The following is a 25,110-nucleotide window of genomic DNA, read 5'->3' as shown; positions in this document are numbered from 1 at the left end:
GCATTTACCCACTTCACGATGTGACAATGTTACGACAGTTGTCAGACGAATGCATCTCGTCCTTTGCTAAATTGTTCTTATGACTATGTCATGATGTTGGCCAGTACTACGACAAATCATCAGTTTTCGATTCAAAGTTTGGTACTATTCAGGATGACAATCAAGTCTACAGAGGATGGTTAGTTTTGAGGCAAGTTGAGCAAATGATTACCCAAGGTCTCTCGAGTTTACAGTGCATGAAAGCTGGTGAACCAACAAGTTTACGCCTCTGTTCGCGTTATTTACCTTAGCTGCGATGGGCTGTCGGTCGTCTGCATGGCTGCTCTCGTCCTCTGAAATTCCTATAAAAATTAAGAGTTTGCTGATTTTTCCAGCAGAAACTCTCCCTACGTTTCTCGTTATTTAAGAAAACATGTACTCATCCCTAGTCCTGGAACATGGTGATATGCACGCACGTGATGGAGCAGTGTGCGTATTAAAATGCCCTCTCAGTCCTCAACTAACTGGCTGGTTTGGTTCTCCACAGTTCGAGCTCATCGATGCTACAGCTAATACCTAACTGAATGTCAGCCGCAGTGAACGCAGCGTTCACACAAATTTCTCCTCTGCATCGTACAGACCGTTATGCATCTCGTTCTCCACTTGACGCCAGAGTGAGTCCACGGAAATTTCGCTCCCGTCTTTCTCGTAGCCAAACTGCCCTCCTCCCCCCCCCCCCCCCTGGGTTCTTTAGTTCTCGACGTCACGGCTTTTTTTGACTAATAGGAGCATTCCTCTTACTTTTGTGGAAACTCCCTCTGTCAACCGTAATGGCCCTACCATTAAACTACAATGAAATCTCGGCACTTTACTCCTTCCTAGTTCGTTTCCGCCAATCGGATGTTTTGTGCCCACTCCAGATGCCTAAGTTATATGTGTACATCACATGTACACTACTCACTGTTCACGTGATCAACTGCGACACTGGTTTCGTTCGTATCTATTTGGAATTCCGAAACGCAGTTTTAAAAAGCCTCTCTGTGTCCTACTTCTGGTGGCCTCTCCAGTATGCATCACCTGTTGGGTTGCTGACTCCCACCACGGGATGCCCCCTAAGAGGTGTGGCGTTTGCTTCTGCATGCGCCTGCTTCCACACAAAACGTTTCCTCTCGCTGCTTGTTTCACCTTCCGCTCATTCACATGCATTATATAGGACAGTTTGTTAATAGTGTCAATAGTGTCATCCCTTTTTGCATTACATACTTATTGGCAAATCTGCTCATTACTGCCAAAGTAAGTTAAGTGTCATATTCACCTTCCGATTAAGATGGATTAAACTCATGTGTAAGGTGTGAAATTGACCTTCGCTTATTCTGCCACCTTGCATATCCTCCTCCTTCTGTGTTCAGTTTTGCGCTGAGTCAATCAATGGTTGAGAAATTGAAGTCAATGCAAAATTGTTTGCAACCGCTGACTGTAGCAAATGACATATTTACTGACCAACTTCCTATTTTAATATTTTGTGTACTTTAAAAAGTGATTTGATCTAGTCTCCTTATCATTCTATTTTACATTGTACTTGATTTCATGTTTACAGGTATGAGCTCTTAAGTGATGTTATTTTTCTTTCAAAATTTAACTTTCTTTCTAATTTTCTGATGTTTATACAATTATATTTGACAAATCCAAGGTCCGTTTCTTCCAATATATTTGTCTACACTTTAATTTTAAATTAAAACAATTTGAACCTATCTATAAATTTGTATCATCCCTAAAAATTTTAACTTTGAGACATCTGTTTTTTGATTACCTAATTCATGTTAAATGATAATGGGTGTGTATTGAAGTTGAGGAAACCTTCATTTAACATTATCCTCTCCTTTTTCAATATTTTTCACTTTCTCTAGCATTCATATTGTCGCATAGAAGAAGATGTAATTAGACGAATGACGAACACTAACTTCACTTAAAGAAGGTTTGTTCAGCACTTGCACGTACAAGAGCGTGGAGTAAACTGCCTTCTGCCAGAACACATACATTATACATACATTTACAGAACATTCCAGTACAATGATACCTGACATTTGTGGAGACTTCTAAAATGTACTCGAACCACATATAGAAATTAAACTTTTATAGTTCAGGTGAGTTTTGAACTCACAACTCTCCATGCAACGCTCAAGTGTCATAACCACTACACCACAGTGACTGTGGTACTCAGATTCTTCTGCGACATTGCTCCCTCCTTAAGAGAACAGCATCTCGGTGTTACATCCTCCTAGTCCAGCAACGAGTCATCGGTCCTGCATACTCCTACCCCTGATGACTGATGTTCGCCCTGGCGGTGGTATTCTTAGAACTTCCTTTGCCACTACACTCTTCCCCACCTTTCCGCTTGTTGCCTGTTGATGGACCTTTGAATTTACTGTGGGTTGCAGGATCCTTATAGGGCTTCATTCGAAGGACGTAAACCGTATCTATGATCTTTCGCCGTGTCGGGGTCGAAATCTTCAACTTCATAAGTCACATCAGAGAACTGTCTTACAACCTTATAAGGTCCAAAGTAGCGCCTGAGGGCCTTCTCAGAGAGACCGACCTTCCGAACAGGAGTGAAGATCTCGACGAGGTCACCAGGCTGGTAGACAACAGGGCGGTGGCTCATGTTGTACCTTCAGCGATCGTTTTCTTGAGCCTGCAGCGTGTCGAGCTAACTGCCGAGCTTCCTCAGCTCTGGTTAACACCTTGCCAGAAAAATCTCTGGCAGATCCTATCGTATGTCTTAATAAATCCTAAATGTCCAGCTTCAGGTGTCTCATAGAATTTTTGTAGAAAATCTGAGCACATGTGCTTAGGAATCGCTGGTAGCCACCTCTCCCCCCTGTGGGTTTGAGGGTAAGAATAGGCCTGAGATATACTTGCCTGTTGTAAGAGGCGACTAAAAGGAGTTTCACACATATCAGCCTTCATGTGATGGTCCCCTGTAAGGTTTGACCTTCATTCTTCAAAATTTTCGCGAAGAGCGAACCAATTGGGGAAGGGCGCCGTACATGGTGCATCATGTCCGTCGTGCATGGAGATCTTTAGCAGACTTTCTTGTCATAGAATTTCAGTCCCATTGATTCTCCATCTCTTGGGCGAGGGCACCGTTCTGGGTGCGTTTTCCGCCATGAACTATGCAGTGTCACATTCTGCGTCGACAATGACCATGGACTTCTTTGCACCTAATATCCAGCAAGGTAGCCAGTCCACTGTGGTGGGGCCCCCTTCTGCCCTGTTGGTTGTAGCCCCCTGACCACACAGGATTCGCTCTGCTGATGCCTGAGCCGTTAACTCCCCACATATGCCAAGGGGTAGATGCACACCCCCTGGGGCATCGGGACTCCCATCAATGGCCATCCTGCCAGGTGGCCTTTGCTGTGGCTTGGTGGCGCCTATGGGGAGGGCCCCTGGCCAGAGTGGGTGGCATCAGGGCGGATAACAGGCGATGTAGTCCATCATCTTTTGCTGGTGGTGAAACACCAGCAGTCTCTAAGCACTCACGAGCTCAGTTCAATGCACAGAAGTACAACCCCAAATGGTTGCCCTCCCTTATCACACCATGGGAGGAATGTCAGGCTAAGGATGACAGCAGATCTTATTCACCACGGTACCTTGTATGTTCGAGAGCTGATAGGAAAGCCTCAAATTTTTGTTGAGCATTTAGAGGATAAGTTTGGGGAGGTGGACGGCTTGTCCAAAATGAGATCTGCATCAGTCTTGATAAAAACAGCATCCTCTGCCCATTCATGGGCATTAATCGCTTGTGACAAGTTAGGTGATGTTTCTGTTGCCATCACGCCCCATAAGAGATTAAATATAGTCCATGGTATTATATTTCACAGGGACATTTTTTTTGCAGTCTGACGATGAGCTGCGCGCCAATTTAGAGTGGCGAGATGACAATTCGTCCGGCGTGTCCACCGGGTTCTGAGGGATAGTCAGGTTGTCACCGGTGCCTTTATCTTGACCTTCGAGCGTGATAATTGCCCAAGAAGATCAAGGTGATGGTCTACCACTGTGATGTAAAGACCTATATCCATAACCAATGCGGTGCTTTAAGAGCTGGAAGTTTGACCATATGTCTTCCCATTGTACTTCCAGTATCACATGTCCGGAATGCGAATGCCCATCACATCCCAATACTCCATGTGCCCCGCCTCCTATCTGTGTCAACTTGCTCGCCAGGCAGCAGCATTCTCCAGAAAGAAAGGAAAATCATGGAGTAAAAGACCCTGGGCCGACTGACCTACACTGAGGCTAAGAAAAAAATTGAATGCCTGCATCCTGCATGTATAACATCGTCTTATCTCGCCGCTACAACAGATCTGGCGCCATCAGCTCTGCCCACCCAAGATACCTCTCAGAGCTAGAAGACTACTCCTGCCCCCTTGATGACTGATGGAACTTCCGTCCCTGTTGCCCCCACATCACCTACTTCAGGAGAAACACCTCCCCCGCCCGCATCTCGTGGTCGTGCGGTAGCTTTCTCGCTTCCCACGCCCGGGTTCCCGGGTTCGATTCCTGGCGGGGTCAGGGATTTTCTCTGCCTCGTGATGGCTGGGTGTTGTGTGCTGTCCTTAGGTTAGTTAGGTTTAGGTAGTTCTAAGTTCTAGGGGACTTATGACCACAGCAGTTGAGTCCCATAGTGCTCAGAGCCATTTGAACCAACACCTCCCCCCCTCCCCCAACCATCGGGGACGACTGTCCCCACTTCTAAGCCAGAGAATCATAAGTCTTCTTCGTCTTCTCTCGCTAGGAAGGGGTCTCTTGGGTCACACCCTTCCCAGGTTTCTGCTAGTGGAAAAGATGACAACCGTCAGTGACTGAAGAGCTCAAAATCAGCTGATCATAGGGCTTCACGCTCATCTTCAGTCCCGGAGACTGAGCCAATGAAGTCCTCCCAGCCAGGGAAACCCAAGGAGCAGTGAGAGAAATAAAAAAACAAGACACCTAAGACCAAGGAAAATGCGGTGCCACCCACACCAATGCTAACTACAAACTCTGTGTCATGTGTCAGAGGATGGGGTGGAGATTCTAGCGTCTGCTGAAGACCTAGATCTCACCAGACCCTCATACACAATGGATATAGACTGCCCACGCAAAAAAGTTGCTGGCAGCAGGTGACCCTGAGGTGGAAACTGCCTCATTAAGTGTTCCACGCCTTCCCAGTCTCACGATGACATCATCCACTAGTGGAATTGCGTCGGTTTTATCCACTGTGGCTGAGCTACGGCAGCTGTTAAGCATTACACCTGCTATCTGCATTGCCCTCCAGGAAACCTGGTTCCCATCAATGCGGACCCCCGCCCTCTGTGGCTATAAGGGATATTACTCAGTCTGTAGTGATACTGTGCCCCTTCAAACCCGTCTTGAAGCTGTGGCTGTCAGAATAAGGACGATACAGCAAATAACTGCAATGTATATCTTCCTCCAAATGGTGCAGTACCCCTAAATGTATAAGCTGCCTTGATTGATCATCTCCCTAAAACTTTCCTGCTTCCCTTGTGGGGTGGCACCATGCTTACTAGCCGAGGCTGAGATTTCGAAACTTTACTGTCTCAGTTCGACCTCTGCCTCTTAAATACTGGGGCCATAGCACATTTCAGTGTGGCTCATGGTAGTTACTTGGTCATTGATTTATCAATTTGCAGCCCAGGACTTCTCCTATCTATCCACTGGAGAGAACAGGACGACCTGTGTGGTAGTGACAACTTCCCTATCTTCCTGTCACTGCCCCGACCTCAGGCCAATGGACACCTGCCCAGATAGGCTTTATACAAGGGTAACTGGGAAACTTTCACCTCTGCTGTCACCTTTGAATCTCCTTCACACAGTAACATCGATGTGATGGTTGAGTAGGTGACTACAACAATTGTTTCTGCAGCAGAAAACGCGATCTCTCGCTCTTTAGGGTGCCCCCGGCATAAGGCAGTGCCTTGGTGGTCGCCGGAAGTCGCTGAAGCAATTAAGGAGCGTCGGGGAGCTCTACAGCGGCACCCTTCCGTGAAGCATCTCATATCCTTCTAAATGGCTTCGTGCCCGCGTTCGCCAACTTATCAAATGACGGAAGCAGGAGTGTTGGAAGAGATACATCTCGACCATTGGGTGCCATACGTCAGCCTCACAAGTCTGGGCAAAGACCAAACGTCTTTTCGGGTACCAGACCCTAACAGGTGTTCCCATAAATGGCGTATTATCTACTGACGGAAATGCGATTGCTGAGCACTTGGCTGAGCACTTTGATCGAGCCTCTGTGTCTGACAGTTACCCCCCCCCCCCCCCCCCCCCCAGCCTTTCACACTCTCAAACGGCTGCTGTCATTCACTACACGCCCAGTGAATCCCATAACGCCCTATTTTCAGAGTGGGACCTCCTCAGTGCCTTTGCACATTGCCACAACCTGGGCCTGATCGGATCTACAGCTAGATGATTAAACATCTCTCACCTAATTACAAGCGACATATCCTCGTCATCTTCAACTGGATCTGGTGCAATGGCGTCTTTCCATCGCAATGGCGGGAGAGCACCATCATTCCTGTGCTCCAATCCGGTAAAAACCCGCTTTATGTGGATAGCTATCGGCCCATCAGCCTCGCCGACGTTTTTTGTTAGCTGCTGGAACGTATGGTGTGTTGGCGGTTGGTCTGAGTCCTGGAGTCAAGTGGCCTACTGGCTCCGTCAGGGCGGCTTCCGCCAGGGTGGCTCCACCACTGATAATCCTGTGTCCCTCGTGTCTGCCATCCAAACAGCCTTTTCCAGATGACAACATATGATTGACTTCTTTCTTTACTTACTTAAAGCAAACGACACGCCATGGCGACATCATATCCTTGCCACATTGTATGAGTGTGGTCTCCAGCGACTGCTCCCGATTTTCCAAAACTTCTTGTCACTCTGTACTTTCTGTGCAAGTTGGTGCCTCCCATAGTTCCATCCATATCCAGGAGAATGGAGACTCGCAGGGCTCTGTATTGAGTGTCTCTCTGTTTTTAGTGGCCATTAACAGTCTAGCAGCAGTTGTCAGGCCTTCCGTCATACTCTATCTGTATGCAGACGACTTCTGCCTATCGTACAGCTGCTCCAGTACTGGTGTTGTTTAGCGGCGCCTACAGGGAGCCATCCGCAAGGCGCAGTCATGGTCTCCAGCCCCTGGCTTCCAGTTTTCAGCCGCAAAGTCGTGTGTCATGCACATCTGTCAGTGTCGTACTTTTCATCTGGACCCAGAACTTTACCTTAATGACGATCCACTCACTGTAGTGGAGACTTACCAATTCCTAGGACTGGTTCTAGACGCTCGATTGACTTGGCTCTCTCATCTTCGTCAGCTGAAGCAGAAGTGCTGGCAGCACCTCAATTCCCTCCGTTGTCTGAGCAACACAAATTGAGGTGCAGATCGCTGTACGCTGCTGCAGCTCTACAGAGCCCTTGTCCAGTCCAGAATTGACTATGGAAGAGTGGTTTATGGTTCGGCAGCGCCTTAAGCATTGCATTTACTCGACCCTATGCACCAGTGTGGGGATCGATTAGCGACAGGTGCTTTTATGACGAGTCTGGTGACCAGCGTACTGGTGGAGGCTGGTGTCCCTCCACTGCAGATCAGACGTGCGCAACTGCTCGCCAGTTACGCAGCACACATTCATAGTTACCCTGAGCATCCGAATTACCGTCTCCTTTTCCCGCCCACGCCAGTCCATCTCCCGCATAGACGGCCCAGATCGAGGCTAACGATTGCAGTTCACGTGCGGTCCCTTCTCTCTGAACTGGAGTCCTTCCCTTTACCACCTCTACTTGCGGTCTGTTCACGTATGCCTCCATGGTGTACGTCTCGACTGCATCTTCATCTGGACCTTTTGCATGGCCCTAAGGACTCCGTTATCTCGTCGCTCTCCGCTGTCCCTTCCTCTCGATCCCTGACGTGTTCCTGGGCTCTGAAGTGGTTTACACGGACGGCTCAATGGCTGATGGTCACGTAGGCTTCGCATACGTTCATGGAGGATATATTGAGCAGCACTCCTTGCCAGTTGGCTGCAGTGTTTTCAGTGCAGAGCTGGCGGCCATATCTCGTGCTCTTGAGTACATCTGCTCATGCCCTGGCAGGTCATTTCTCCTGTGTACTGACTCATTGAGCAGCCTACAAGCTATCGACCAGTGCTACCTTCACCACCCTCTGGTAGCGTCCATTCAGGAGTCCACCTATGCCATGGAACTGTCCCGCCGTTCCGTAGTGTTTGTGTGGATCCGAGGACACGTCGGAATCCTTGGCAACGAAATTGCTGACAGGCTGGCCAAACAGGCGACGCAGAAACCGCTTCTGGAGATAGGCATCTCCGAAGCTGACCTACGTTCTGTCTTACACCACAGGGTTGTCCAGCTGCAGGCCTCTTGCAGGGAATCAGTTGTCCTCTGCCAGCTCCGCATTGGCCATACGTGGCAAACGCGTGGTTACATACTACGTCGCGAGGACCCACTTCAGTACCGCTGTGGCTCCCAAAACACAGTCGTGCACCTCTTGCTGGACTGCCCACTTCCAGCTGCTCTGCAGCAGACTTTTAACTTTCCCAGCACCCTGCCGTCGGTGTTGGGCGACAATGCCTCCACAGCAGCTTCAGTTTTACGTTTTATCCGTGAGAGTGGGTTTTATACTTCTATGTAGGTTTTAGCGCGTGTCCTTTGTCCCTCTGTGTCCTCCAACCTAGTGCTTTTACGGTGGAGGTTTTAATGTGTTGCAGAGTGACTGGCTTCCCAATTCATTCTCATGGTTGGCCAGCCACTGTAATCTACTCTCATGTTTTACTCTCTTCTGTTTCTAGCATCTCTCTGTTGTTTTCTTGTCCTCTTTTGTTCCCTTTAGTGTTCGTTACCTTTCCTTCGTTCGTGTGGTTTGTCCTTTCTTTCACTTTTGTGCTATACGTCTCGCCTGCTTTATTCTCACACTTGTGGCACTGTTTTATTAGGAGCAAGGGACTTATGACCTCATAGTTTGGTCCCGTCTCTTTTTAACCAACCAACCTAGCCACCTCTTTCTAAAGAATCAGTTTATCTTGCAAAGTGATCCATTACCTACCTTAAGTTGTCCTTTCACATCCCCTCGCTGATTTAAAGCAAGCATAGTTTGGGATATTTTGGCGTCCTTCTTCTGCTCAGCAGAGTGATCTTGGAGTGCAGCGAGACAGTCACTATCTTCGTCTAAGTTTAGATGGTCTTGCAAAGCGTTTCTTGATAGGCAGTAGCCGCTTGGTGTTTTCTTCCACTTTTGTACACTATGGTAATGTCATATTCTTGAAGATGTAGTTCCCACCTGGCGTGTCGCCTACATCTACATCTACATGATTACTCTGCAATTCACATGTAAGTGCTTGGCAGAGGGTTCATCGAACCACAATCATACTTCCTCTCTACCATTCCACTCCCGAACAGCGCGAGGGAAAAACGAACAGCTAAACCTTTCTGTTCGAGCTCTGATTTCTCTTATTTTATTTTGATGATCATTCCTACCTATGTAGGTTGGGCTCAACAAAAAATTTAGCTTTCGGAAGAGAAAGTTGGTGACTGAAATTTCGTAAATAGATCTCGCCGCGACGAAAAACGTCTTTGCTTTAATGATTTTTTTGCATCGGTTTTTAACCACTCAAGGGGTGGCCTGGCTTTGATACAAAAGTCTTTGATAAAACAACGGTAATAAGGATATAATCCGAGGAAGCTTCTCAGATCTCTAATACTTTAAGGAGTAGGTAATTCCGTTACAGATCTCACCTTTTTTGGGTCTGCCCGCACACCTTCGTTTCACATACATTGTCTAAGTATTATGATTTTTTTGCTCCAAAGAGACACTTTCTTGGATTAAGTTTCAGTCCGCCTTGTTGGAGACACTTAAGTACGACCCTCAGTCTTTTTACGTGCTCATCAAATGTCTCTCAGAACACTGTCATCTAAATAACAAAGACACATGGCCCATTTCAAGTGACTTAGAAGATTATCCATCATCCGTTCAAAAGTTGTTGGTGCATTACACAAACCAAACAGCATTACCTTAAACTCATACAGGCCCTCATGGGTGATGTATGCAGTTTTCTCACGATAAGCCTCATCTACTTCGATTAGCCAGTATCCTGAGTACATGTCCATGGATGAGAAAAACTTAGTCCCCTACAGACAATCTAGTGTATCATCAATTCGTGGAAGAGGGTAAACGTCCCTTTTAATTATCTTATTAAGCTTCCTGTAATCAACACAAAAGCGCGAACTGCCATCCTTCTTCCTGATGAGAACCACTGGTGACGACCATGGGCTCTGCGGAGGCTGAATGATGTCATTCTTCATTGTATCTCTCCAAAAGTAAACATATATCTTGTCTTTGTTCGTCTGACCAAGACGTTGCTTCCTCGGACTTCCTTGGACTTATTCTGAATGGCGATAGAGTTTACGTCATACTGCTGGATACCCTGTTCATCTGGTACGACTTGACTCAAGTGATAAAACAAAGCAGCACGCTTTTATCAGAAATATTGACCCTTAGACAATATGTCTAATAGTGTATTTTAAATACGACAGTAAGCCATCTTAGGCACTGTATAACAATAAAACACTCCATAATGACATTGTGAAGCCGAAATCACGATCGTGTAAATGTAACACTGTAAATAAAAAAACAGTCTAATGGCGGTACTGACTTTAAAGAAATCTCATTCCTCTTACTGAATGTTTCACTTTCCTTTATTTCTACCTCTTCTTTTCTGCCTTTTGCCTTCTCTCTTCTGCCTGCTTTGAAAATTTTAAGACTGCAGCCATGTTTTGTTGCCCGTCACTGCATTTGACCTAGACATACGTTACCTGACTGCTCTGCGGCACTTCGGTGGAAAAGCAGGCCTACCAGTATCCCATGCTGAAGCATTCGTATTTGTGACTGCAGTATCAACATGTTGTGGATCTACTCCCCCTTCATTTTCACTGACATGAAACGAACTGTTTAACTAATCACAGTTTGACACGGCTTTATCCGTACTGTCACCACTTCTGTATGACTGTTCTGTATGAAAATTGATGAGTTCATCACCGGTCTCTCCTTCCTATTTTATCCTTTTCTATACTATCGAAATTTCTGGTTTTATTCTCTTCGTATGCTAGCCATCCATTATGAATAATTTCCATTCCTCCAATCCCATCGCTTTCCACGGCACAGAACTGTGCAGTTCACAATTAAGTGCCTGGTGGAGGATTCTTCATAACACCTTCAAGCTACAAGGGGCATTCTGTAAGTAATCCAACACATTCTTTTTCTGAAGTGGGATTGATTTTATTCCTGATTTCAATACACTATATTATTCTCCACTCGTTTGGCTAAAGTATGATATTTTTCAACATAACCTCCGTTCTACGAGTCGGTCTTACGCTGCCTTGCTTGGAAGGCTTGTATGTGGGCACGGTATCGCTCTACTTGTCGACGTAGGAGCCAACGTTCTGCTGCATCAATAACCTCCTAAACCTCCACATACACCTTCCCACACGATCAGCCACATAACGCGAAAGCAACTCCGCGCAGATGGTTCTTCATTACTCTTTATGGTGTTCTGTTAGGCGGTGAGGAAACCAACATAGGCACAGACCTTTGAGTACCTCAACTGGTGGACGAGTGTGCCGGCACTACCAACAAAGACGTCTAGTAGCAGACTGATCTATGGAACACGTCAAATGAGTGTGTCCAAAAAATTCACATGCATGCATGTCCGAAGGACCATTGCATCGTACTTCTGAAAAGCATAGGCATTGCCATATTATATTTATCTTCCTACACTGAGCAAGTGACTTTCAATTAAAATGTCTCCTCTGTACAGGAATACAAACAATGGTTGTACGAGTGTAGGTTGTAGATACACGGTTGACAGCGTACTGGCTATCAAATGTGCTCAGTTAGTCTAATGGTAAGGCGTCTGTTCTCGATAGGCAGGAAATTCAGGTCCGAGACCTGGTCCAGCACAAAGTTTCACAGTCAAAATTCCATTGAACAGCTGACGGCCGTCCATATTGGCAACTGTCAATACTCCATTTTGCTGACTATCAATACATTTAATGTAATTATTAACGTATTCCCGTTGTCAAGTATAAACTCTACCTTGAAGTGAAACTTTGGTAGATGGTTCCTTTGAGTTAGAATGGATAAACAATTTCTGACAACAGTAAACATTCCACTATGAACGGTATTTGATCTATCCTTTCTAAACACAGTTAGATCCTTTGTAAAAATTTCGACCGAACCTATTTTGAGCTTTATCCAGCTTTCTGTACCTTTAGCACTTGTGGTTCTGTTTCTTTCTCAAAACAGTATAGTGGCACCACCGTTTAGGATAGGGAAAGTTAGTTTTGTGCGATATTCGGAGCACGAGTTACAGCTAGGTGCAGGCCGGATTTCAGTAATTTATGCATACCAGCAGTTGCGAAGGTAAATAGAGGCCACAGGGGCATAGAAGTGCCCGAGAAGACACACACAGCAGTTTGCATGGAGCAAGTGGCAAGCAGGAGGGGGCCACTGGCCAGCCTAGCGTGTTATGCATACGTTACTCAGAGCAGCGCGTTCACGAGCGTGCAGCCGAGTTAAAATAGGTGTTGTTTTCTAACGAGAGTCATTCAAGTGTGGAAGTTCTCTTGGATGGCACGGCGTATCACACCAGCAGGCTACACGCAGCATCCATATTACCGTGCTTCTTCCCAGGTTTGTGCACCATCTTGTAGTCGAATTCACTAAGCCTCATAGCCCATCTAGCGAGTCTAGTGGACAGATCATTCAACCCCAACAACCACTTCAATGCAGTATGATCTGTCACTACCAGAAATCTTCTCCCATAACATTTAAAATATGTGATTATATAGATTACACTAAGCATCTCCCTCTCTGTTGTTAAGTCCCAGTCTACGGCAGATTGTTGATTCGACCCTCTGAGGCCAGCCAGTGATGGGCTACTCTTCGGCTCGCTAACGCGGGCAGTCGTCTCGGCTCCTGACACGCACTGGAGACTTACAGGGTGAGGACCAGGTTTGGACACCGGATAGGGTGAGCTGGTTGTCACCACGTTCTTAGCCATAGTGGCAAGAAGGATGCAGCTGGGTTCCCGTGGCTCACACCGAGAGGCGCTGATGCAGGCCGCCGAGTCAACTGCGTCATCATGACGACGACGCAACTCTGCTGGCATACAAGGCCAGCACGACATAGCTTTGTATTGCACAGGCCGCTGGGGTGCTTCCTCAGCATTGCGGGGCCTCGTGACACAGACCAAGGTGAACAGAGCGCTTTAGTGGAAACAAATAAATCTTTTGGGAAGTTCTCGCCAAAGTTTTAATACTGCACCTCCTGGCACCCATCCACAACATTTGGTGTGAATACGCCACATTTGGCGTCTGATATGAGAACATTTGGTGTCAGAATAGCGTTTGACGGTCGAGGCCACTGCCTGCAGTACAGTCACAAGATGTGGTGAGTGCTGACAAAATTGTTCTTTATGAGTTTTGGACGTTTTCTTTATTTTTTGTTTGTTTTCGAGTATGGCTCCTGGAAAGCAACATTTGTAGATATTTTGCGTGGGAATAGTATTTTTTGTTGTCAGAGTAAGTTTCAGTGTATTTGGGACATTAAGATTTATTTTTTTTCGTGGCATGTGGTTACTTTTGTATTGGTTTGTGTATGATGTTACTGGTATGATGATACGGACCTGTAGGAAGTCAGATTATTGTTGTACTTAGTCCCAAAACAAAACGACTAACTGGGAATGAAAGCGACACAGTCGCAGAGTCAGGGACGCAAGGTGTGTCAGAACCAGAAGCAGTACGAATTTTGATGGAAAAGATAGCACAATTGACAGCAGATAATACACAGTTGAGAAATGAATTAGCTTCTAGAAGTGAGCGGGAAAACGCATCTGATCAATCGTTGCCTAGGATGCAGGAGAATGATCCAGCCACTGCAAGTTCGATTATTCCATTTTCTGGCAAGGCATCTGAGGATGTTCGTTCGTTTGTGGAGGACTTTGAGACTTCATCGGTGATGAATGATTGGTCTGGTAAGCAGTTGTTACATAAAGCCAAGATTAGATTAACGGGTGAAACGAAAACATATTTAAGGTGTTCTGAGGCCTTAAGGAAGCAGGATAGTTTAAGCAGTTAAAGAAAGAGCTTTTAGAAAGGTACAAGAAACAGAATAGCGCTCGGTACTTTAGAGAGACGTTAAGTACAAGGGCAAAGAGACAGGGGAAGACGGTGGAGAATTTGCGGACAAGATAAGGGAAATTCATGAGTATACTTAACAAGAGTTGGGTCAGAGTGATGAAGTGAATAGTGTTTTGTTGGAGGAGGCCGGGCAAAGGGCACTTGATGTATTTTTGAGAGGGTTACCGGCGCACATGTCACGGAAAGTGCGTGAAGGAACTCCAAAATATTTGTATTCGGGCATTCAGCTGGCAATTCAATGTTAGGAAATAGACATGGCAACAGGGGCACACGAGAGGCAAACAGTGTTTACGGCGGGTGTGAAATGTTTTAAGTGTGGTTGTGCGGGACATGAGTAGAGGCAATGCCCAGAGGGGGCCCGAGACCCTCCTAAGGGAGCTCCCGTTTAATTTCAGTGCTACGAATACGTAGGCAGAGCTGGAATGTTCAGTGGTAGGATCCGAATTAACTAAAAGGTTTAAGATTTTGTTGTACACAGAGGTGCAAGTGACAGTGGCTACTAAGAATATAATGAGGCGAAGGAAGTTAGACCCACCACGTCATAGGTTGCATGGGGTGGGGAATAAGGTCACGCCTTTGGGGTCGGTGACAGTTGACTTTCAAATAGAGAAAGTCCGATTTAATGAATGCATGGAGGTGGTGCCAAGGGTGAGCGTGGGCTATGACATGATCCTAGGAGTAGATTTCCTGCTTCAATATCATGCCAAAATTTACCTTGGACAACGAACTGTGGAACTTGCTAGGGGAAACTATTGTCAATGGAGAGCTGTCGTGAGGGGAGTTCAACGTAATGAACAAACCAATTGAGCCGCGTACATTGGCATTAAGGCTTAATTAGCATGAGCGTGTGTCTAGTGGCACCGGGAAGTCGCTTCGGGTAAGTGTGGAGTCGAATCTACCTGTGGGTACAGTAAGTGTTATTGAACCATTGGAGGATAATGAAGTTTTGGGTTCATTGAGTTGTTTTGTGAAACGTAGTGTTGTACGCGTATAGGAGGGGAACGACGGGCGAGTAGTTTCCGTGAACGTGGATACGCTGTAGACGCGAATCTGAGGAAAGGAGTTTTAGTAGAAAATTTGGATGTGCCAGATGACGAACACTGGTGTTCGAGAGGAAGGCGAAGCGATCAACCGCTAACTGTCGATAGAACTGCATTGCGTGACAAAATTAAGCAACTGAAAGAAGGAGAAAGAGAGCATATGGATGAATCGTTGTGAGTATTGAAGGACTTTTTTTTCCCACAAGGACCGTTGCCAGCAACTCCATTACTTCAACATAGGATACCAACAGGGAATGAAGCACCTATTTACCGAAAATCATACAGAATACTGAAGTATTTGCAGCCGATTGTGGAGGGTTTCACTGATCAGCAGCTTGCTGTCGGAATTATAGAGCATAGAAATAGTTGCTGTGGAGCAGGCATTGTTGTTGTGCCAAAAAAAACTGTAGATGGAAGTAAGAAATACATAGACAGTAACGGACGCATACCTCATTCCAAATATATTGGAGACTTTGGATCACTTAGTGCCAGTAATTTTCTACGATGGATTTGACAAGTGGTTATCATCAGTTAGAGGTGGCTCCAGAGGAGCGTCCAAAAACTGCTTTCTCTACACCTGGAGGCCATTACCAGTACATTAGAATGCCATTCGGCTTGAAAAACGCTCCGGCAACGTTTCAGAGGTTGTTAGACAGTGTCTTGAGGGGCTTGAAACCACGGCAGTGTCTTATCTATTAGGATGACATTATAGTGTTTTCAAGTAGTATGGAGCAACATAGACATCGATTAAGGGAAGTCTTTATGAGGTTAAGAGGAGCTCGTTTGACGCTGAGCCTGGAGAAGTGTCATTTCTATCGAACGTCCGCGAAGGGTTTTGCAGATGTAGCACAGCCGTTGACGCGATTGTTACGGAAGGGTGTGAAATTTGAGTGGACAGAAGAGTGTCAGAAAGAATTTGACAAACTGAAAGAAGTGTTAACATCAAGTCCGGTTCTTGTGTTTCCAGATTTTGAAAAGGAGTTTATACTAGCATGCGATGCACCGAAGGAAGCATTAGGGTGTGTTCTTAGTCAGGAAATCGATGGGAAAGAACATCCTGTAGTCTTTGCGTCTAGGCAGATTAATGTAGCAGAGAAGAATTACTCAACAACAGAGAGGGAGATGCTTACCGTAATCTATGTAGTCACATATTTCAAATGTTATTTATATGGGAGAAGATTTCTGGTAGTGACAGATCATGCTGCATTGAAGTGGTTGTTGGGGTTGAAGGTTCCGTCCACTAAACTCGCTAGATGGGTTGTGAGGCTTAGTGACTTCGACTACGAGGGGTGCATAAGCCTGGGAAGAAGCACGGTATTGCGGATGCACTAATTAGGAAGGTGGCAAAAGTAGAAGTCATAGGTTATGACCTAGCAGTATGGCAAAATTTACAGGACGTGGACAACGATTGTAAATTATATCGGACACAGCCACAGTTTAATGTGTACGACGGTCTTCTGTGCAGGGAAACAAAGTTAGGGCCATGGGTAGTACTACCAGCGAAGTTGAGGGATGAGGTTTTAAAGGAAGCATATGATCACGTGTTATCTGGTCATGGAGGGTGTAGAGCGACGAATAGGAGAGTGGCGTAGAGGTATTGGTGGAGAGGTAGGAGAGGAGATGTAGGCCAGCATGTGCGCAGAGAGCAGATTTGAGTCGGAAAAAGATGCAGCTACAACGATTACCGGAAGCAACATGTCCATTTTCTTTTCCGGGGATTGATGTCTTAGGACCTTTTAGGCGAACACCATCGGGGAGCAGATTCGTTCTGACAATAATAGACCATTTTTCGAGGTATGTGGAGATGGTGGCTATGCAAATCAACAGGCAGCAATGGTCGTGCAAGCATTAGTAAATAACTGGATTTTGAACTTTGGTGTACCAGAGATAATAATTACTGACCAAGGGGCCAACTTCATGTCGGATTTAATGAAGGAACTGTGTACATTGTTGAACGTAAAAAAGTTGAGGAAGAGCGCGTTGCATCCACAGGCGAACGGAAGGACAGAACAGGTACACAGAACAATCGGGAAGATGCATCAACATCAGTGGGACGAAAATTTGAAGCGTATTGTATGCGCATACAATGCAAAAGTCCATACAAATACCGGTTTGTCTCCATATGAGGTAGTGTACGGGCGGAAAATGCCGTCACCATTTGATTTAGTGAAGCTACAGAAAGGAAGGGCTGACGAATCTGTACGTCAATTCGCAAGGACAATACGGGATGTTTGGAAACGGGTACAAAAGGCGAATACAAAGGCTTTGGAAAGGCAGGAAGACGCAGTAAAGCGGAAAGGAAGTTTACCGCAGTATAAAGTCCAGCCACTATACGTAAAAAGGGAAAACAAAGACGTTCGTCACAAGGTATCAAGGGCCACACCAAGTTGTTGAAACCACATCTCCCGTTAATGTTACGCTTCAGCTGTCAACTTGAACGACGATAGTACACGTTGGGCGGTTATAGCCATTTAAGGGTTGCCTGGATGTAATTCCAGGCGTGTCACAGGAAGGAAAGAGGAAGAAAGAGAGAGTGAAGAGAGGTGCTAGGTGCAGAGAAAACCAGGGAGATACAGTACAGCATGAAGTACCATATGCTTTGAGATCTAGAAAGTAGTAGAGTATTTGTAGTTTTTGTTGTTTTCGTGTCATGTATCACTGGGTTTACTTAGATTAATTAGGCACTGTATTTTATGTTTTCGAGTATTGTGACCCTGCTGGGGACAGCAGCCCTTTAGAAGAGGGAGGAAGGGTGATGGTATCCCTGTCCTCAGGTCACTGAAAAGAGATGTGTAGCGTCTGCGTATGTGGAGTGTTGTTGGAGAAGAAATCAAACGCAGTTCTGGAGAAATAAATGCGCCGTAATAAATATGTATTGAATGATGTCAGAGTCGTACGATTTCTTGTTGACATGTGTAGTTATAGACAGTGCTGCGTCAGGAAAGTCGTGTTTATTGCACCAGTTCATATAATGTAGATTTAAGGGTGAAAGTAGCCACACAATCGGTGTTGAGTTTGGATCAAAAATAGTGAATGTTGGAGGAAAATCTGTGAAGCTACAAATATGGGACACATGCACGGTGCAGTTACTTTTAGCCAGGGGGAAAGGAATAGACCTTGCAAGGGACATCATAGACCCAAAATTGAGCTTGCAACTGGTCTGGATGCATTGTATCTTTCCCACCTACGAGATTTTGGTAGTAATAGCAAGTTATTTTGAGCAAGGAGTGTTTACGGAAGCGAAGCGTGTAGAGCTCGAAGGAAGCGGAATATTAATAAATGGAACTAAGTGTAACATAATAAGACCAACATTCCACCTGCCAGCATCAATTTCAGGAGTCACACAAGTGAATGTTAACGCAGCCACAGCTGTACTGGCCAGAAACCATTTAGAGTTTTTGCCAAGGCAAAATCTGACCTTGTTAAATCAAACTCTGGAGCCAGGTCTGTTGAGATCCGTAAACCAGTTCATTTTAGAGCAAGAGGGGCGCATATAAGCCGAACAGCTTTTTCAGTGTGTCGCTCAGTATAGGGAAAGGCAACGGCAAATAACGATCATTTCGAGCACCTCTGTACCAAGTGTCATCACAGCCTTTGTTATGTTTTTTTCTTTCTGATCAGGTGGAGAGCCATATCCCAGAGGGATCCAAGAGTAGTCCCAGTAGATTGGATAGCGAGGGAGTAGGTAAGGGGTTGAGCGAGCGTTCAGTGGAGTGGTAATCCAAAACGATTTTTTTATGTTTTTCCCCTCATGTCATGTGCTTAGGAAAACTGGACCATGTCAAAGTTTTCTAAGTAAGTATGTCATAAGTGCCAATCCAAACAAGTTTAAGAGTTAGTAAAAGGACGACCCAGGCACTGGGTCTTTCAGAAGAGGGGTAATGTAGCGGCACCACCGTTAAGATAGGTAAAGTTATTTTTGTGCGATATTCTGAGCATGAGTTACAGCCTGGTGTGGACCGGATTGCAATAAGTTATGCACACTAGCAATTGCGAAGGCAAATTGAGTCCACAAGGGCATAGAAGTATCGGAGAAGGCACACACAGCAGTTTGCATGGAGCAAGTCGCAGGCAGAAGGGGGCCACTGGCCAGCATAGCGTGTTATGCATATGTGACTCGGAGCAGTGCATTCACGAAACAGAGGCGCGCAGCTGAGTATAAACAGATGTTGTTTTCTAACGAATTCAAGTGTGGAAGTTCTGATGGTGGGGTGTATCACACCACTGGGCTACACGCAGCAACAGATGGGGCGACAGCTTCCCACCCAAAGTGGGTCGCTGATTCGACCCTCTGAGGCCGACACTGGGTCCGCACCCAGCCAACGGAGGGCCACACTTCGGCTCGCTACAGCAGGCAGTCGTCTCGGCTCCCAACACACGCCAAGGACTTCTGGGGCGAGGGCCGCAGGTTTGGACGCCGGATAGCAGGCGCTCGTTGTCACTTTGTTCTTAGCCACACCGGTGATAAGGACGCAGCTGGTTGCCCACGGCTCACTCCGAGTGGCACTGAGTCGTCAGGGACGCAGGTTGCAGAGTCAACTGCAGTATCCTGATGACGCCACAACTCCGCTGGCGTACAAGGTCAGCACGACAGAGCATTGCATGGCACAGGCCACTGGGGTGCTTCCTCAGCATTGCGGGGCCTTGTGACACAGACCGAGGTGAACGAAGCACTGTAGTGGAAGCAAATAAGTCATTTGGAATGTTTTCACCAAAGTTTTAATACCGCACCTCCTGTCACCCATAACAACAGCTATGACCTTCGTCCTGATGCACTTCATGTAGATTCCTGAGAGCGTCTAACCTTAACACCACCCAGTACCTTCCACATGTCCCTGCTACCCATATAGCTGCTTCCTATGTGTAGTGGACCGCGGATCTATTTAGCAGAACCCAGAAACCCACCACCCTGTGGCGTAAGTCGAGGAATCTGCAACCTACAAGGTTGCAGAATCGTCTGAACCTGTGATTCAGACCCACCACTCTGCTCTGTATCAAAGAATCACACACATGTCTGTGGCCCCATTATTTGCCTAATTTTGGATCTCCCAACTACCATTAATCCAAACCTCTGTGAGTGCCGTGAACTTGTGGACTGAGAGACTTCCCGAGGGACAGGGTGAACGATTTCATCTCGCTCATGTACTTTGTCAGCCAAAAACAGCACTTGAAACCTCTTCTTCAGACAACCTGGGTAGGCCATCCGATCATTCACCAGAAAGTGTTTCACAACCTGTCACAGCTGGGAACGACTCTCACTCGACCGTGGGTGAGGGTGCAACCTCAGTGCAGGCAGTATCTGGGGCGGCCACGGTAGTTGGCCCATTGAGGGACTTGTGGGATATGCTGGACATCCCTCACATCCTCACGTCTGTCCTCCACAGTGAGGCCCATTGGCAGCAGCCTTAAGCTGCATAACCAAAGCCGACACTGCCTGCATCTGTGAGTGAAGGGTCACCAACTTAAATCCCATCTGAACACAGCAATCATAGTTCCTGTCCATACTAAAGATGGCGCATAAACACACAAACATAGACGAGATATAAGAGTTTAAGCTAAGGAGCCAGAGGAAATGTAAAACAAGTCGCTTCTTCTCAGAAACTGTTTGACCTGACGATACTCTGATGCGCTGCTGCTGCTGCTAGGAAACAACGCTGTTTCTCTGCTCACACAAGAGAGCAGTTGATGTGAGTGCCTGCATGACTTCTAAAAACGCAATGATCATTCCCTGTGACGGTGAATGAGGCGTTTCACTGTGCCAACCCATTTCGGCCAACGATGGGAAATTTTTTCATGATCCTACAGCTGCTGATCTCAACGTCCATGGAAAGCGTCGTCATGGAGACCTGCAAAATCTGAAGAGTGCAGTGTCCTCAACAAGGATCAGTTGTCAGGGAGCCTGTCCATCGTGACTCTTGCTAAAGAAGTTGTAAAAGACTCTGGGACAATGTACTGTAGCGTACTGAGAGCCATTTTCTGCACGTGTCTGGAGGCAGCCCCGCTATTTAGGCAGTGTCCAACAATTTATACCCTCTGTGCAAAAGCAACGACAGGTCTCACAGGCCCTGCCGATATACCTGCTTCTGTGTCCCTTGTTCCCCGAACTACAACTATTAAAGCGGCCTCTTCACTTTCTACGGTCAGCGGGCTTCCCTTCGGCTACCTGCAATCTAAACTCCAACGAAACGTTCAACCAAACACAAACTCAGTCCCGTCACCAGAAATTACTCCGTGCGATTGCACTGCGCAACATAATTGAAGGGTTATTTTTTTTTTTCTAAACCCAGTAATTTTCTCCCATTGCGACTCCTAAGTTTTAAGTTACGCTCAAAGATGCCTAAAATCGTCCTCTGTAATGTCCCGAAAGCTCGGCGTCCTGCAACGCCACCCTCGGTGCCGGCGGTGCTTCAGACAGCGATGTGCCGACACCTGCGAAGATAAGGCCACAGCTCAGAAGCTCGTGTAAGCTGTGAGGTGGGTTTGTGTTGTCACACCAGCACCAAATTTCACCGCAATCCTGCCCAATGCCACCGCGGACGTGTCACACGACGAGAAGGTCGTTAAGCCCCACCTTTACCCTCATTCCAACCCTTCTTTTGGCGCCTCTGCAATGGAGGTCGGAAACGCTGCACCTCGCGTTGAAATCAGCGATTTTGAGTGGGCGACGATAACATAACATTGCCACTCCAAATCGGCTCTAAAATACGTCAGCGGATGAGAAAGGGCGGGCGGCAAGGAGACATCTCTTTCCCTGGGGTACTGATTGTCACACATTTCGTGGTCGGAAACGTCAGTTCGCAGTGCAGTGGGCAAAAGCACTCCCTCGGACGGTTCAAGCTTCTCTAAGGTCATTGTGGGGCTGCATCACCATTACCATTAAATGTGATCGCATCCCTTCACAGTGCAGCTCGGCCGCAATTTTTGGTTTTTGCTCTGGTGTACAGGTCTGAACCACAAGTGACCGTTCAAAACCACCTGGCCTAATCTGATCGTGCTTCGAAGCAGTAAAGCATACATATACTTTTATAATATTCCCTAGGATGTGATAGAGATTCCTTCGGGCCCTGGAGCAATGTTTAATTTTAGCAGTTTCAGCTGTTTTCCTAAACCACTGTCTATGGCATCTATATTACTCATTTCCGCAGTGGTGCGAGAATTAAACTGCGGAAATAGCTCCACATTTTCATTTGTAGAGAAACATTTGAAAACTGAGACCAGTGTTTTTGATTTTGCTTTGCTGCCTTGAGTTTCACTCGCTGTCTGGTCAGTGAATGAATGTCTCGACACTAACTTTGGTTCCACTAACTGCCTTTAGACATGACCAAAATTTCTTTCGGTTTTTCTGACGGATATTTCGATAATATTCTGCAAAGGTAGTCTTTGAAGGCCTCAAACATTTCCCTGTTGATAGCCAAACGCGTTTGATTCAGCGTCTTTCTGTCTGTAGTCCTGTGCTTTGTTTTACACCTAATATGCAGTAGTCTCTATTTCTTTAGAGGTTTTTCTGTTATTTACATATCGTTAGGCATAGAAACTTGGAAAAGTATGATGCAGTGGGCATTTATATTGCTCCAACTGAGGGGCTAAGGAAAGCGGTACATCAAGTTTTACGGATATTAGCTGTAAAATACGTATAAAACACGCAGAACATGAACAGCCAATGTGCAGTGCAGTGAACTGAAAAAAGACTATTAAAAACAAGCTGTTTAGACAGCCAGTAAAAGGAACACTGCGTGCCATGGAAGGTCTGTCCTACAGTGCTGCAGCACTCTATGGTTGACGGGTGACGGCTCGGCTGCTATATGGGCCCCATACGACTCTGCTTGGCCACCTATCCGCCCCGTGTCTGTTGTCTGGACTCCGGACATCCGAATAACCGAGCATCACAGATCTCGCCTCTGTACAAACCCGACACCTCTCTCTCTCTCTCTTCCTTTCTTCTTCTTCTTCTTCTTCTTCTCTCTCTCTCTCTTTCTGTTTTAATACACAACTAGCGTTCTGCAGAACGCGTCCATGCCACAGTTAAACTCATACATCACGTGGAAAATAATTGCAGTTCAAATCAAGGGAAAAGACTCGTTGCCGAACAATAGATTTATTCTGCTTCTCATTAATAGAATACTACATACATATCAAAATAAATACTATATCTGCAATATAGGAGACGACAGTCTTTCAAAAGAAAACATAGGAAGAACATTGTATGTTTACAGCTGTAACTGTTCACTTCCTTGCAGGAGAAGAAAATTTGTAGTTATGTTGACCACTAGTGGACTACTGACGGCTTCTGGACTTAACTGGCTGCAGCTGTTTATTAATAACTGCTGCCTTCCACGATGGAAGAATCTCCATCATATTCTGTACTGAATTTGCGGTTGAGCTAGCCCGTCTTCTAGCAATAATCCATCGTAATACCTAGAAACAAAAAGGCGTGCCCAGTTCTTGGAAAAGAGGCCTGGCCACACCAGTCTGCAGGAGGGGTAGCAGGAGAGATCCACAAAACTACCATCCAATAGCTTTTACATCGACTTGTTTTAGAATATTAGTACACATTTTGAGCCCAACATTACGAGGTATCTTCAACAGAACAGACCTTCAACATGCCAACCAGCACGGATTCCGAAAACATTGAGCATGTGAAACCAAACACGCACTTTTCTCACATGACGTACTGAAAGCTTTGGATCAAGGCAATCGAGTAGAAGCAGTATTTTTCGGTTTCCGAAAAGAATTTTATCTCAGTAAAGCACCTATGCTTATTCTCAAAAGTACGATCATATGGTGGATAATGCGAAATTTGTGACTCGACTGAGGACTTTTGGGTAGCTAGGATGCAGCATGTTATCTTGGATGGAGAGTGATCGTCACATGTAGAAGTAACTTAGGTCTGTACCAGCGAAGTGTGTTGGGATCCGTGTTCTTCGTATTGTATATCAATGACCTTGCAGGCAGTATCAATAGCAACCTCAGACTTCTTGCAGATCATGCAGTTATCTGGTGCAAAGATTGGCTACTGGATTTAAATGTTCAAAAATGAAAAATCGTGCATTTCATAAAACGATAAAACGTAGTATCCAAGGACTATCATATCAATGAGTCACTGCTGGAAACGACCACCTCATACAAATACCTGGGTGTAACACTTCGTAGGGATATGAAATGGGATGATCACAGACTCAGTCGTTGTTAAAGCAGGTTGTAGACTTCGTTTTATTAGTAGAATACTGGGGAAGTGCCATCCGTCTACAAAGGAGTTTGCTTATACATCACTCGTACAACCTATTCTATGATATTGCTGAAGTGTGTGGGACCAATACAAATAGTATTAACAGGGGATGTTGAACGTATACAGAGGGCAGCACGATTGGTCACAGGTTTGTCTCATCCGTGGGAAAGTGTCGCAGAGGTACAGAAGGAACTGAACTTTCCGACTCTTGAAGGTAGACGTAAGTTACTCTAAGGAAGTCTATTAACAAAATTTCAAGATCTTGCTTTGATGATGACTCTAGAAATATTTTACAACCCCATACGTATCACTCATGTAGGGATCATGAGGATAAGAGTCTAATAATTACAGCAGGACGAGAGACATTTTTACAGCCATTCTTCGCGCATTTCATACGTGAAAGCAATTGGAAGAACCCTTAATAACTGATACAATGGGACATACCCTCTGCCACGAACTTGATAGTGGTTTGCAGAGTATAGATAGAGCTGTTCATGTAGATCTGCTGAGGATAATTTGTATTCTCCCAGTCCCTGAAATTCTCTCTCTTTCTGGCTGGAAATAATACTGCATATGAAGGTTGTATATTAATGAACAGAAGACAATTAATAC

Source organism: Schistocerca nitens, chromosome 8 (assembly GCF_023898315.1).
Source record: "Schistocerca nitens isolate TAMUIC-IGC-003100 chromosome 8, iqSchNite1.1, whole genome shotgun sequence".
Taxonomy (NCBI): Eukaryota; Metazoa; Arthropoda; class Insecta; order Orthoptera; family Acrididae; genus Schistocerca; species Schistocerca nitens.
The sequence above is the reverse complement of the archived record's forward strand: the minus strand, read 5'-3'. Positions refer to the sequence as shown.